Source organism: Pristiophorus japonicus, unplaced genomic scaffold (genome assembly GCF_044704955.1).
Source record: "Pristiophorus japonicus isolate sPriJap1 unplaced genomic scaffold, sPriJap1.hap1 HAP1_SCAFFOLD_236, whole genome shotgun sequence".
NCBI lineage: Eukaryota > Metazoa > Chordata > Chondrichthyes > Pristiophoridae > Pristiophorus > Pristiophorus japonicus.
Window position 1 is genome coordinate 237,989 of NW_027252079.1, and position 15,652 is coordinate 253,640.

The window sequence follows — 15,652 nt, forward strand, 5'->3', positions numbered from 1 at the left end:
TTGTCCCTGTTTATATTACACTAGACACTGTCTGTTTGTATTACGCTAGACGCTGTCTCTGGTTATATTAAACTGAACCCTGTCTCTGTTTATATTACACCAGGCACTGCCTCTGTTTATATTATCCTCGACACTGTCTCTCTTTATATTGCACCAAATCATCTTTCCTTTTCAAATATATATTGATTTTCCTTTTTGAAAGTTATTATTGAATCTGCTGCCATCACACGTTCAGGCAATACATTCCACTTTATTACAACTCGCTGCATAAAAAAAATCTCCTTATCTCCCCTCTGGATTTATTTTATCAATGAGCTTAAATCTTTGTCCTCTGGTTACCGATACTCCTGCCGATGGACACTGTACCTTACGTTTAATTCTCCCCTAAGCATTCCCTGCTATAAGAAGAACAATCCTATCCTCTCTCGTGTCCACATAATAGAACTCCCTCATGCCTTGTACCAATCTCCTCTGCATCCTCAGCAAGGCACCGACAATCTTCCTCAAGTGTGGATTGAAATAAATGCAATCTTTATTTATCCTTCTGATTATGTCTAAGGATACATGCCCTCTTCAAATTTGACTCACCGAAAAGTAATCTGGGCATTAATTATATTGTTAACAATGCTATTTTTTTTTGACAATGCAGACAGTGACTGAAATCCTCAGCAACATCAGCCTCTGCATGACTCATGTTTCAATATGATCGCTCGCCACCTGCTGATAAACGACTTCTTCTGCAGGCCCGAGTTTACTATAAGCATGATTCATAATTCCACCCACAATAACTTGAATGAACGTTTACCCAGAGGATTCTTAGAGCAAACCCTAAGAGGTGCAAATGATCAGGGAGTAGTAAGGCGGAATTAGCAAAATTATTGAAAATTCACCTTCAGCTCATCATTCAGAGCCGTCAGATTAGATACATTTCCATAAAGTGGGCAAGAACATGGCAGATTGAATACAATGTGGAGAAGTGTGAAGTTACACGCTTTGGTAGGACAACGAGAAACGCAGAATATTTTTTGAATGCTGAGAAACTGGGAAATGTTGTTATTCAGAAAGACCTGGATGGCCTTGTACACGAATCACCGAAAGTTAACATAGAGCTACAGTAAGCAATTAGTAAAACAAATGGTAAGCTACATTTTATTGCAACGAGTTTGGGGTATTAGATCAAAGACATATTCATGCGCTTACATAGGGCCCTGCTGAGACTACACCTGGAGTATTGTGTACAGTTTTGTTCTCCTTACCTATGGAAGGATACACTTGCCTTAGACGGAGTGCATCAAAGGTTCATAGGACTGATTCCTGGGATGAGGAGTGGGGGGCTGTCCTATGAGGAGAGATTGAGTGTCTAAGATCCATATTTCTGAGAAAATCAGAACATAAGCATTGTGAGCAGGAGTTGGCCATACGGCCCCTCGAGCCTGTTCCGTCATTCAATGGGATCGTGAAGGATCTTCTACATAAGAACATAAGAACATAAGAATTATGAACAGGAGTAGGCCATCTAGCCCCTCGAGCCTGCTCCACCATTCAAAAAGATCATGGTTGATCTGACCGTGGACTCAGCTCCAATGACCCGCCTGCTCCCCGTAACCCTTAATTCCCTTATTGGTTAAAAAGCTATCTATCTGTGATTTCAATACATTCAATGAGCTAGCCTCAACTGCTTCCTTGGGCAGAGAATTCCACAGATTCACAACCCTCTGGGAGAAGAAATGTCTTCTCAACTCGGTTTTAAATTGTCTCCCCCGTATTTTGAGGCTGTGCCCCCTAGTTCTAGTCTCCCCGACCAGTGGAAACAACCTCTCTGTCTCTATCTTGTCTATCCCTTTCATTATTTTAAATGTTTCTATAAGATCACCCCTCATCCTTCTGAACTCCAACGAGTAAAACCCAGTCTACTCAATCTATCATCATAAGGTAACCCCTCATTTCCGGAATCAGCCTAGTGAATCATCTCTGTACCCCATCCAAGGCTAGTACATCCTTCCTTAAGTAAGGTGAACAAAACTGCACGCAGTACTCCAGGTGCGGCCTCACCAATACCCTGTACAGTTGCAGCAGGACTTCCCTGCTTTTGTACTTCATCCCTCTCGCAATGAAGGCCAACATTGCATTCGCCTTCCTGATTACCTGCTGCACCTGCAAACTAACTTTTTGGGATTCATGCACAAGGAAAAAAAAAACCACAAAAAAACCCCCCAAAAAAAACAAAAAAGGGCCTTGTAAATGTCTTGTGTGTGTCATCCAGGTCGCGTGGCACGGATACATGTTTTATGTTTTCGCAGGTAAACTCAAAAGAGTTTCATGCACAAGGACCCCCAGGTCCCTTTGCACCTCAGCATGTTGTAATTTCTCCCCATTCAAATAATATTCCCTTTTACTGTTTTTTTTTCCCAAGGTGGATGAACCCACATTTTCCGACATTGTATTCCATCTGCCAAACCTTAGCCCATTCGCTTAACCTATCTAAATCTCTTTGCAGCCTCTATGTCTTCTACACAACCCGCTTTCCCACTAATCTTTGTGTCATCTGCAAATTTTGTTACACAACACTCTGTCCCCTCTTCCAGGTCATCTATGTATATTGTAAACAGTTGTGGTCCCAGCATCGATCCCTGTGGCACACCACTAACCACCGATTTCCAACCCGAAAAGGACATAAGAACATAAGAATTAGGAACAGGAGTAGGCCACCTAGCCTCTCGAGCCTGTTCCACCATTCAATAAGATCATGGCTGATCTGGCCATGGACGCAGCTCCACTTACCCGCCCGCTCCCCGTAACCCTTAATTCCCTTATTGGTTAAAAATCTATCTATCTGTAACTTGAATACATTCAATGAGCTAGCCTCAACTGCTTCCTTGGGCAGAGAATGCCACAGATTCACAACCCTCTGGGAGAAGAAATTCCTTCTCAACTCGGTTTTAAATTGGCTCACCCGTATTTTGAGGCTATGCCCCCTAGTTCCACCAGTGGAAAAAACCTCTCTGCCTCTATCTTGTCTATCCCTTTCATTATTTTAAATTTGACCCATTTATCCCGACTCTCTGCTTTCTGTTAGCCAGCCAATTCTCGATCCATGTTAATACATTTCATCTGACTCCGCGTACCTTTATCTTCTGCAGTCACCTTTTGTGTGGCACCTTATCAAATGCCTTTTGGAAATCTAAATACACCACATCCATCGGTACACCTCTATCCGCCATGCTTGTTATATCCTCAAAGAATTCCAGTAAATTAGTTGAACATGATTTCCCCTTCATGAATCCATGTTGCGTCTGCTTGATTGCACTATTCCAACCTAGATGTCCCGCTATTTCTTCCTTAATGATAGCTTCAAGTATTTTCCCCACTACAGATGTTAAACTAACCGGCCTATAGTTACCTGCCTTTTGTCTGCCCCCTTTTCTAAACAGAGGCGTTACATTAGCTGCTATCCAATCCGCTGGTACCTCCCCAGAGTCCAGAGAATATTGGTAGATTATAACGAATGCATCTGCTGTAACTTCCGCCATCTCTTTTAATACCCTGGGCTGCATTTCATCAGGACCAGGGGACTTGTCTACCTTGAGTCCCATTAGCCTGTCCAGCACTACCTCCCTAGTGACAGTGATTGTCTCAAGGTCCTCCCTTCCCACATTCCCGTGACCAGCAATTTTTGGCATGGTTTTTGTATCTTCCACTGTGAAGACCGAAGCAAAATAATTGTTTAAGGTCTCAGCCATTTCCACATTTCCCATTATTAAATTCCCCTTCTCATCTTCGAAGGGACCTACATTTACTTTAGTCACTCTGTTCCGTTTTATATATCGGTAAAAGTTTTTACTATCTGTTTTTATGTTTTGCGCAAGTTTACTTTTGTAATCTATCTTTCCTTTCTTTATTGCTTTCTTAGTCATTCTTTGCTGTCGTTTAAAATTTCCCAATCTTCTAGTTTCCCACTAATCTTGGCCACCTTATACGCATTGGTTTTTAATTTGATACTCTCCTTTATTTCCTTGGTTATCCACGGCTGGTTATCCCTTCTCTTACCGCCTTTCTTTTTCACTGAAATATATTTTTGTTGAGCACTGTGAAAGAGCTCCTTAAAAGTTTTCCACTGTTCCTTAATTGTGTCACCGTTTAGTCTGTGTTCCAAGTCCACTTCAGCTAACTCTGCCATCATCATACTGTAGTCCCCTTTGTTTAAGCATAGTACACTCGCTTGAGACACTACTTCCTCACCCTCAATCTGTATTACAAATTCAACCATACTGTGATCACTCATTCCGACAGGATCTTTTACTCGGAGATCGTTTATTATTCATGTCTCATTACACAGGACCAGATCTAAGATAGCTTGCTCCCTTGTAAGTTCTGTAACATACTGTTCTAAGAAACAATCCCGTATGCATTCTATGAATTCCTCCTCAAGGCTACACCGTGCGATTTGATTTGACCAATCGATATGTAGGTTAAAATCCCCCATGATTACTGCCGATCCTTTTTCACATGCCTCTATTATTCCCTTGATTATTGTCCACCCCACCGTGAAGTTATTATTTGGGGGCCTATAAACTACGCCCACCAGTGACTTTTTCCCCTTACTATCTCTAATCTCCACCCACAATGATTCAACATTTTGTTCATTCGAGCCAATATCATCTCACAACTGCCCTGATATCATCCTTTATTAACAGAACTACTCCACCTCCTTTCCCTTCTTGTCTATCCTTCCGAATTGTCAGATACCCCTGTATGTTTAATTCCCAATCTTGTCCACCCTACAACCACGTTTCTGTAATGGCCAACAAATCATACCCATTTGTAATGATTTGTGCCGTCAACTCATTTACTTTATTTCGAATGCTGCGTGCGTTTAGGTAGAGTGTTTTAATACTAGTTTTTAAACCATGATTTTTAGTTTTGACCCTTCCTGCAGCCCCTTTATATTCATACATATTGTCCCTTGCTATCACCTTGTCGTTTACACTTACCTCAGTGCTACTCTGCTCTGTTGCCTCCTGCATTTTGCATTTTTCCTTGGGGTCCTGTTCATCTGCGCTCTCACCCACTCTAATTAGCTCAGAGCACTCTCCTGGGTTTCGAATACTCCTTGCATTGAGGCACCGAGCTTTCAGGCTTGCCTTTTTATTACACTTTGAACCTTTAGAATTTTGCTGTACATTGGCCCTTTTTGTTTTTTGCCTTGGGTTGCTCTGCCCTCCACTTTTACTCAACGCCTTTCTGTCTTTTGCTTCTGTCTCCATTTTGTTTCCCTCTGTCTCCCTGCATTGGTTCCCATCCCCCTGCCATATTAGTTTAACTCCGCCCCAACAGCACTAGCAAACACTCCCCTGAGGACATTGGTTCCAGCCCTGCCCAGGTGCAGACATAGAAACATAGAAAATAGGTGCAGGAGTAGGCCATTCAGCCCTTCTAGCCTGCACCGCCATTCAATGAGTTCATGGCTGAACATGCAACTTCAGTACCCCCGTCCTGCTTTCTCGCCATACCCCTTGATCCCCCTAGTGGTAAGGACTTCATCTAACTCCCTTTTGAATATATTTAGTGAATTGGCCTCAACTACTTTCTGTGGTAGAGAATTCCACAGGTTTACCACTCTCTGGGTGAAGAAGTTTCTCCTCATCTCGGTCCTAAATGGCTTACCCCTTATCCTTAGAATGTGACCCCTGGTTATGGACTTCCCCAACATTGGGAAAATTCTTCCTGCATCGAACCTGTCGAAACCCGTCAGAATTTTAAACGTTTCTATGAGGTCCCCTCTCATTCTTCTGAACTCCAGTGAATACAAGCCCAGTTGATCCAGTCTTTCTTGATAAGTCAGTCCCACCATCCCGGGAATCAGTCTGGTGAATCTTCGCTGCACTCCCTCAATAGCAAGAATGTCCTTCCTCAAGTTAGGAGACCAAAACTGTACACAATACCCCAGGTGTGGCCTCACCAAGGCCCTGTACAACTGTAGCAACACCTCCCTGCCCCTGTACTCAAATCCCCTCGCTATGAAGGGCAACATGCCATTTGCTTTCTTAACTGCCTGCTGTACCTGCATGCCAACTTTCAATGACTGAAGTACCATGACACCCAGGTCTCGTTGCACCTCCCCTTTTCCTAATCTGTCACCATTCAGATAATAGTCTGTCTCTCTGTTTTTACCACCTCACATTTATCCACATTATACTTCATCAGCCATGCATTTGCCCACTCACCTAACCTATCCAAGTCACTCTGCAGCCTCATAGCATCCTCCTCGCAGCTCACACTGCCACCCAACTTAGTGTCATCCGCAAATTTGGACATACTACATTTAATCCCCTCGTCTAAATCATTAATGTACAATGTAAACAGCTGGGGCCCCAGCACAGAACCTTGCGGTACCCCACTAGTCATTACCTGCCATCCTGAAAAGTTCCCATTTACTCCTACTCTTTGCTTCCTGTCTGACAACCAGTTCTCAATACACGTCAGCACACTTCCCCCAATCCCATGTGGTTTAACTTTGCACATTAATCTCTTGTGTCGGACCTTGTCGACAGCCATCTGAAAGTCCAAATATACCACATCAACTGGTTCTCCCTTGTCCACTTTACTGGAAACATCCTCAAAAAATTCCAGAAGCTTTGTCAAGCATGATTTCCCTTTCACAAATCCATGCTGACTTGGAACTATCATGTCACCTCTTTCCAAATGCGCTGCTATGGCATCCTTATTAATTGATTCCATCATTTTACCCACTACTGAGGTCAGGCTGACCGGTCTATAATTCTCTGTTTTCTCTCTCCCTCCTTTTCTAAAAAGTGGGGTTACATTGGTTACCCTCCACTCGATAGGAACTGATCCAGAGTCAATGGAATGTTGGAAAATGACTGTCAATGCATCCGCTATTTCCAAGGCCACCTCCTTAAGTACTCTGGGATGCAGTCCATCAGGCCCTGGGGGTTTATCGGCCTTCAATCTCATCAATTTCCCCAACACCATTTCCCAACTAATAAAGATTTCCCTCAGTTCCTCGTCCTTACTAGACCCTCTGACCCCTTTTATATCCGGAAGGTTGTTTGTGTCCTCCTTAGTGAATACCGAAACAAAGTACTTGTTCAATTGGTCTGCCATTTCTTTGTTCCCCGGTATGACTTCCCCTGATTCTGACTGCAGGGGACCTACGTTTGTCTTTACTAAACTTTATCTCTTTACATATCTATAGAAACTTTTGCAATCCGCCTTAATGTTCCCTGCGAGCTTCTTCTCGTACTCCATTTTCCCTGCCCTAATCAAACCCTTTGTCCTCCTCTGCTGAGTTCTAAATTTCTCCCAGACCCAGGGTTCGCTGCTATTTCTGGCCAATTTGTATGCCACTTCCTTGGCTTTAATACTATCCCTGATTTCCCTTGATAGCCACGGCTGAGCCACCTTCCCTTTTTTATTTTTACACCAGACAGGAATGTACAATTGTTGTAGTTCATCCATGCGGTCTCTAAATGTCTGCCATTGCCCATCCACAGTCAACCGCTTTAGTATCATTCGCCAATCTATCCTAGCCAATTCACGCCTCATACCTTCAAAGTTATCCTTCTTTAAGTTCTGGACCATGGTCTCTGAATTAACTGTTTCATTCTCCTTCCTAAAGCAGAATTCCACCATATTATGGTCACTCTTCCCCAAGGGGCCTCGCACAATGAGATTGCTAATTAATCCTCATCATTACACAACACCCAGTCTAAGATGGCCTCCCCCCTAGTTAGTTCCTCGACATATTGGCCTAGAAAACCATCCCTTATGCACTCCAGGAAATCCTCCTCCACCGTATTGCTTCCAGTTTGGTTAGCCCAATCTATGTGCGTATTAAAGTCACCCATTATAACTGCTGCAGCTTTATTGCATGCACCCCTAATTTCCTGTTTGATGCCCTCCCCAACATCACTACTACTGTTTGGAAGTCTGTACACAATTCCCACTAACGTTTTTTGCCCTTTGGTGTTCTGCACCTCTACGCATATAGATTCCACATCATCCAAGCTAATATCTTTATTAACTATTGCATTAATCTCCTCTTTAACCAGCAATGCTACCCCACCTCCTTTTCCTTTTATTCTATCCTTCCTGAATGTTGAATACCCCTGGATGTTGAGTTCCCAACCCTGATCATCCTGGAGCCACGTCTCCGTAATCCCAATCACATCATATTTGTTAACATCTATTTGCACAGTTACTTCGTCCACCTTATTGCGGATACTCCTTGCATTAAGAAACAAAGCTTTCGGGCTTGTTTTTTTTAACACCCTTTGTCAATTTAGAATTTTGCTGTTCAGTAGCCCTTTGTTCTTTGCCTTGGGTTTCTCTGCCCTGCACTTTTCCTCATCTCCTTTCTGTCTTTTGCTTTTGCCTCCTTTTTGTTTCTCTCTGTCTCCCTGCATTGGTTCCCATCCCCCTGCCATATTAGTTTCACTCCTCCCCAACACTACTAGCACACACTCCCCCTAGGACATTGGTTCCGGTCCTGCCCAGGTGCAGACCGTCCGGTTTGTACTGGTCCCACCTCCCCCAGAACCGGTTCCAATGCCCCAGGAATTTGAATCCCTCCCTGCTGCATCACTGCTCAAGCCACGTATTCATCTGCGCTATCCTGCGATTCCGACTCTGACTAGCACATGGCACTGGTAGCAATCCCGAGATTACTACTTTTGAGGTTCTACTTTTTAATTTAGCTCCTAGCTCCTTAAATTCGTTTCGTCGTACCTCATCCCTTTTTTTACCTATGTCGTTGGTACCAATGTGCACCACGACAAATGGCTGTTCTCCCTCCCTTTTTAGAATGTCCTGCACCTGCTCCGAGACATCCTTGACCCTTACACCAGGGAGGCAACATACCATTCCTGGAGTCTCGGTTGCGGCCGCAGAAACGCCTATCTATTCCCCTCACCATTGAATCCCCTATCACTATCGCTCTCCCACTCTTTTTGCTGCCCTCCTGTGCAACAGAGCCAGCCACGGTGCCATGAACTTGGCTGCTGCTGCCCTTCCCTGTTGAGTCATCCCCCTCAACAGTACTCAAAGCGATGTATCTGTTTTGCAGGGGGATGACCACAGGGGACCCCTGCACTAACTTCCTTGCACTACACTTCCTGTTGGTCTTCCATTCCCTATCTGGCTGCGGACCCTTCTCCTGCGGTAAGACCAACTCGATACACGTGCTACTCACGTCATTCTCAGCATCGTGGATTCTCCAGAGTGAATCCACCCTCAGCTCCAATTCTGCAACGCGGACCGTCAGGAGCTGGAGGTGGATACACTTCCCACACACGTAGTCGTCAGGGACACCGGAAGTGTCCCCGAGTTCCCACATGGTACAGGAGGAGCATAACACCCGACCAAGCTCTCCTGCCATGACTTAATTCTTAGATACACTTAAATTGGCAACAACAATGTTAAAAGTTACTGACTAATATAAAAAAAGAAGAAAAACTGCTCACCAATCACCAGCCAATCACTTACCCCCTAGGCCGTGACGTCACCTTTCTGTTTCTTTCTACGACTTTTTTGCCTTCTCCCTGCAGCTGCACAAGTCACGCCTTTTATAGGCCTCTGCTGATCCTCGAACTTACGCGTCAGGGCCCACGACCTCCCGCTGCCTCTCGAGGCCTTTTATAGGCCTCTGCTGATCCCTGGACTCACGCCTCAGCGCCCACGAACTCCCGCTGCCTCTCGCGGCCTTTTATAGGCCTCTGCTGATCCCCGGACTCACGTCTCAGCGCCCATGAACTTCTGCTGCCTCTCGCGGCCTTTTATAGGCCTCTGCTGATCCCCGGACTCACACCTCAGCGACCACGAAATCCCGCTGCCTCTCGCAGCCTTTTATAGGCCTCTGCTGATCCCCGGACTCACGCCTCAGTGACCACGAACTCCCGCTGCCTCTTGCAGCATTTTATAGGCCTCTGCTGATCCCCAGACTCACGCCTCAGAGACCACGAAATCCCGCTGCCTCTCGCGGCCTTTTATAGGCCTCTGCTGATCCCCGGTCTCACGCCTCAGTGACCACGAACTCCCGCTGCCTCTTGCAGCATTTTATAGGCCTCTGCTGATCCCCAGACTCACGCCTCAGAGACCACGAACTCCCGCTGCCTCTCGCGGCCTTTTATAGGCCTCTGCTGATCCCCGGACTCACGCCTCAGTGACCACGAACTCCCGCTGCCTCTCGCGGCCTTTTATATGCCTCTGTTGATCTCCGGACTCACGCCTCAGCGACCACGAACTCCCGCTGCCTTTTATAGGCCTCTGCTGATCCCCGGACTCACGCCTCAGCGACCACAAACTCCCGCTGCCTCTCACGGCCATTTATAGACCTCTGCTGATCCCCGGACTCACGCCTCAGCGACCACGAACTCCCGCTGCCTCTCCCGGCCTTTTATAGGCCTCTGCTGATCCCCGGACTCACGCCTCAGCGACCACGAACTCCCGCTGCCTCTCGCGGCCTTTTATAGGCCTCTGCTGATCTCCGGACTCACGCCTCAGCGCCCACGAACTCCCGCTGCCTTTTATGGGCTTCTGCTGATCCCCAGACTCACGCTTCAGCGGCCACGAACTCCTGCTGCCTTTTATAGGCCTCTGCTGATCCCCGGACTCACGCCTCAGTGACCACGAACTCCCGCTGCCTCTCGCGGCCTTTTATAGGCCTCTGCTGATCTCCGGACTCACGCCTCAGCGCCCACGAACTCCCGCTGCCTTTTATAGGCCTCTGCTGATCCCCGGACTCACGCCTCAGCGGCCACGAACTCCTGCTGCCTTTCATAGGCTTCTGCTGATCCCCGGACTCACGCCTCAGTGACCACGAACTCCCGCTGCCTCTCGCGGCCTTTTATAGGCCTCTGCTGATCCCCGAATTCACGCCTCAGCGACTACGAACACCCGCTGCATCTCGCGGACTTTTATAGGCCTCTGCTGATCCCCAGACTCACGCCTCCGTCCGGTTTGTACTGGTCCCACCTCCTCCAGAACCGGTTCCAATGCCCCAGGAATTTGAATCCCTCCCTGCTGCACCACTGTTCAAGCCACATATTCTTCTGCGCTATCCTGCGATTCCTACTCTGACTAGCACGTGGATCTGGTAGCAATCCCGAGATTACTACTTTTCAGGTCCTACTTTTTAATTTAGCTCCTAGCTCCTTAAATGCGTCTCATTGGACCTCATCCCGTTTTTTTAACCTATGTCGTTGGTACCAATGTGCTCCACGACAACTGGCAGTTCTCCCTCCCTTTTCAGAATGTCCTGCACACGCTCCGAGACATCCTTGACCCTTGCACCAGGGAGGCAAAATACCATCCTGGAGTCTCGGTTGCGGCCGCAGAAACGCCTATCTATTCCCCTTACAATTGAATCCCCTATCACTATCGCTCTTCCACTCTTTTTCCTGCCCTCCTGTGCAACAGAGCCAGCCACGGTGCCATGAACTTGGCTGCTGCTGCCCTCCCCTGATGAGTCATCCCCCTCAACAGTACTCAAAGCGGTGTATCTGTTTTGCAGGTGGATGGCCACAGGGGACCCCTGCACTACCTTCCTTGCACTGCTCTTCCTGCTGGTCTTCCATTCCCTATCTGGCTGTGGACCCTTCACCTGCGGTAAGACCAACTCACTAAACGTGCTGCTCATGTCATTCTCAGCATCATGCATGCTCCAGAGTGAATCCACCCTCAGCTTCAGGGCCGCAATGCAGTCCGTCAGAAGCTGGACGCGGATGCACTTCCCGCACACGTAGTTGTCAGGGACACCGGAAGTGTCCCTGAGTTCCCACATGGTACAGGAGGAGCATATCACGTGACCGGGCTCTCCTGCCGTGACTTAACTCTTAGATACACTTAATTTGGCGACAACATAGTTAACAGGTTACTTACTGATACAAAAAAGAAAAAGGAAAGCTACTCACCAATCACCAGCCAATCACTTACCCCTTTGGCTGTGATGTCACCTTTTTATTTCTTTCTACTTCTTTTTTGCTTTTTCTCCCAGCTGGAGCTGCACAAGCTCGCCTTTTATAGGCCTCACCGCACACCTCGAGCTCCTGCCTCCGATCTGCCGCCGCCTCTCGCAGCCGCTGGGCCTTTTATAGGCCTCACCGCGCACCTCGAGCTCCTGCCTCCGATCTGCGCCGCCTCTCGCAGCCGCTGGGCCTTGTATAGGCCTCACCGCGCACCTCGAGCTCCTGCCTCCGATCTGCCGCCGCCTCTCGCAGCCGCTGGGCCTTGTATAGGCCTCACCGCGCACCTCGAGCTCCTGCCTCCGATCTGCCGACGCCTCTCGCAGCCGCTGGGCCTTTTATAGGCCTCATCGCGCACCTCGAGCTCCTGCCTCCGATCTGCCGCCGCCTCTCGCAGCCGCTGGGCCTTTTATAGGCCTCTCCACGGACCTCGAACTCCCGCCTCCGATCTGCCTCAACTCCACTTCCCTGCACTATCCACATATCGATTGATTCCATTAATGTTCAAAAATCTATCGATCTCTGTCTTGAATATACTCAAAGACTGAGCTTCCACAGCCTTCTGGGGTAGAGAAATCCAATGATTCACCACCATCTGATTGAAGAGGTTTCTCCTCTTCTCAATCCTAAATGGTAAATGGGCGACCCCTGAATCTGACACTGTGACCCCTGGTTCCAGACTCCACAGCCAGAGGAAACATCCTCTTTGCATCTACTCTATCACGCCCTGTAAGAATGGTATATGTTTTAATAAGATCACCTAAACTCTCGAGAATCTAGGCCAAGTCTATCAATCTCTTCTCATAGGATAATCACCCCATTCCAGGAGTCAGTCTGGTGAACCGTCGTTTCACTCTCTCAATGGCAAGTACATCCTTCCTTCGGTAAGGAGATACAAAACTGTTTCTCCCATTGATTCAGGATCAAGGGTTCACGGGCACCTCCAGACTCAACTCAGGTCCAGTTTGTAAAGCCTGTGAACCCTGATTCAGGGCTGTCATCCTGGGCCGGTCCCACATGGCAGACTTGTCAAGAAAGTTAAAGCCCATGGGATCCAGGGTACATGGCAAGTTGGATCCAAAATTGTCTCAGAGGCAGGAAGCAGAGATAATGGTTGATGAGTGCGTTTGTGAACTGAAGGCTTCATCCAGTGATATTCCACAGGTCTCAGTGCTGCGTTCCGTGCTTTTTGTAGTATATATCAATGACTTGGACTTGAATGTTGGGGATATGATTAAGAAGTTTGCAGATGAAACTAAAATAGGCTGTGTGGTTGATAATGAAGAAGAAAATTGCAGAATGCAGGAAGATATCAATGTGCTGGTCAGGGGGGTAGAACAGTGGCAAATGGAACTCAATCTGGATAATTGTGATGTAATGCATTTGTGGAGATTGACCAAGGCAAGGGATTACACATTAAATGGTACGACACTGTAGAGGATCAAAGGGACCTTGGAGTGCAGATCTCTAAAAGTAGCAAGCCAGTTAGATAAGCTGGTTAACAAGGCATATGGAATACTTGACTTTATTAGTCGAGACATGGAATACAAGAGCAAGGAGGTTATGCTTGAACTGTATAAAACGCTGGTTAGGCCGCAGCAGGAGTACTGAATGCAGTTCTGGTCACCATATTATAGAAAATATGTTATTACAAGGGAAATGGTGCAGAGGAGGTTTACAAGAAAGTTGCCTGATTTGGTAATTTTAGCTATGAGGAAATATTGGACATGCTGGGTCTGTTTTCTTTTTGGAACAGAGGAGGCTGAGGGGAGACCTGATTGAGATGTACAAAATTATGAGGGGTCTGGATAGAGTGGATAGGAAGGACCTGTTTCCCTCAGCAGAGAGGTCAACAACTAGGGGGCATAGATTTAAAGTAATTGGCGGGAAGTATAGGGGAGCTATGAGGGAAATTTCATAACCCAGAGAGTGGTCGGGGTCTGGAGCTCACTGCCTGAAAGGGTTGTAGAGGCAGAACCAATCACCACATTTAAAAAGAACTTGGATATACACCCAAAGTGTAGAAACCAACAGGGCTATGGAGCAAGAGCTGTAAAGCGGGATTAGGCTGCATAGCTCTTGGTCGGCCGGCACGGACACAATGGGCCAAATTAGCCTCCTTCCGTGCTGTAAATTTCTATGATTCTATTAAATGGATCCGACACCGCCTGAGCCAGTTCTCTTAGTTTTAGTACTTCCTGGGAGTCTGTACAACTTCGAATAAGAAAGAGAAGAAAATTAAATTTAAAGAAAGACGTGCATGTATATAGCGCCTTTCACAACCGCCGGACGTCTCAAAGCGAATTATGACCAATTAATTACTGTTTGAAGTGTAGTCACTATTGTAATGTGGGAAACGCAGAAGGCACCTCTGACAGTGCTGCACTCCCTCAGCACTGTACTAGAATGTCAGCCTTGATTTATGTGTTCATTTTCATGGAATGGGACTTGAACCCACAACCTTCTGAGCCACAGCTGACACAAATCTTTAAATATTAATTGTTTCAGTAAGGTTAATAAACAGCAAATGTTTATGTCAGCTAATACCTGAAGATAAATTCCTACCGACAATGTTGTAAAGTCGAATCAGTAAATTTAAAAGAGAACATGTTATAGTTTAATTCAATTTTATTTGGCAAAATGTCAATCTTGATCTTTTAAAATTATGTATCCAATATTAATAAAGCAGTCGGAATATAGGAGCAGTATTCGGCCAATCAGCCCCTGGAGCCTGTTCCACCATTCAATTAGATCATGGCTGATCTGTATCTTAACTCCATCAATCAGCCTTGGTTCCATAACACTTAATACACTTTCCTGACATAAATCTACCAATCAATCTCTGACAACCATCAGCAGTGAAGACCACTGCCTGTTAAAGCTTCCCTTATTAATTCCCGAGATAAGATCAGGTCAGCCATGATCTTATTGAATGGTGGAGCAGGCTCGAGGGGCCAATTGGCCGACACCTGGTCCTATTTCTATGGTTCTTACATTGAATACCGGATCTTTTTTGGAGGCATAGAGTACAAAAATAATGAAATAATGTGTCCAGTTGTGGATACCACGTTTTAGAAAGGACAATGGCTCGGAGAGGGTGAAGAAGAGATGCGTTTGAATGATACCAGGGATGAAATAATTAATTTACATGGCAACATTAGCGAAGTTGGGGTTGTTCTCCTGAGGAGAGAGCATAGAAGGTTAAGGGGAGAACTAATAGAGGTGTTCAAGATCACGAAGGGTTTTGATAGATTGTGTTATGTTAAAGATTTTCCAGTGGCATAAGGGTCATTAACCAGTGTTCAGAGATTTAAGGTAAATGGCAAAAGAACCAGAGGGAATATTACATAGATATTATGCAGAATTATATAGACTATACAGCACAGAAACAGGCGATTCGACCCAACCAGTCCATGCCGGCGTTTATGGTCCACTCGAGCCTCCTCCCATATGTCCTTATTTAAATCTATCAGCATCACGCTCTGGTCCATTCAATCCTCGTATGCTTATCTGGCCTCCCTTAAAGGTATCTATGCTTCCCCTCAAACGTTCCCTGTGATAGCGAGTTCCACATTCTCACCAATCTCTGAGGGGTCTGGACAGGGTAGGTAGAGGGAAACTGTTCCCATTGTCAGGAAGGCTGAGAACCTGAGGACACAGATTTCAGGTGA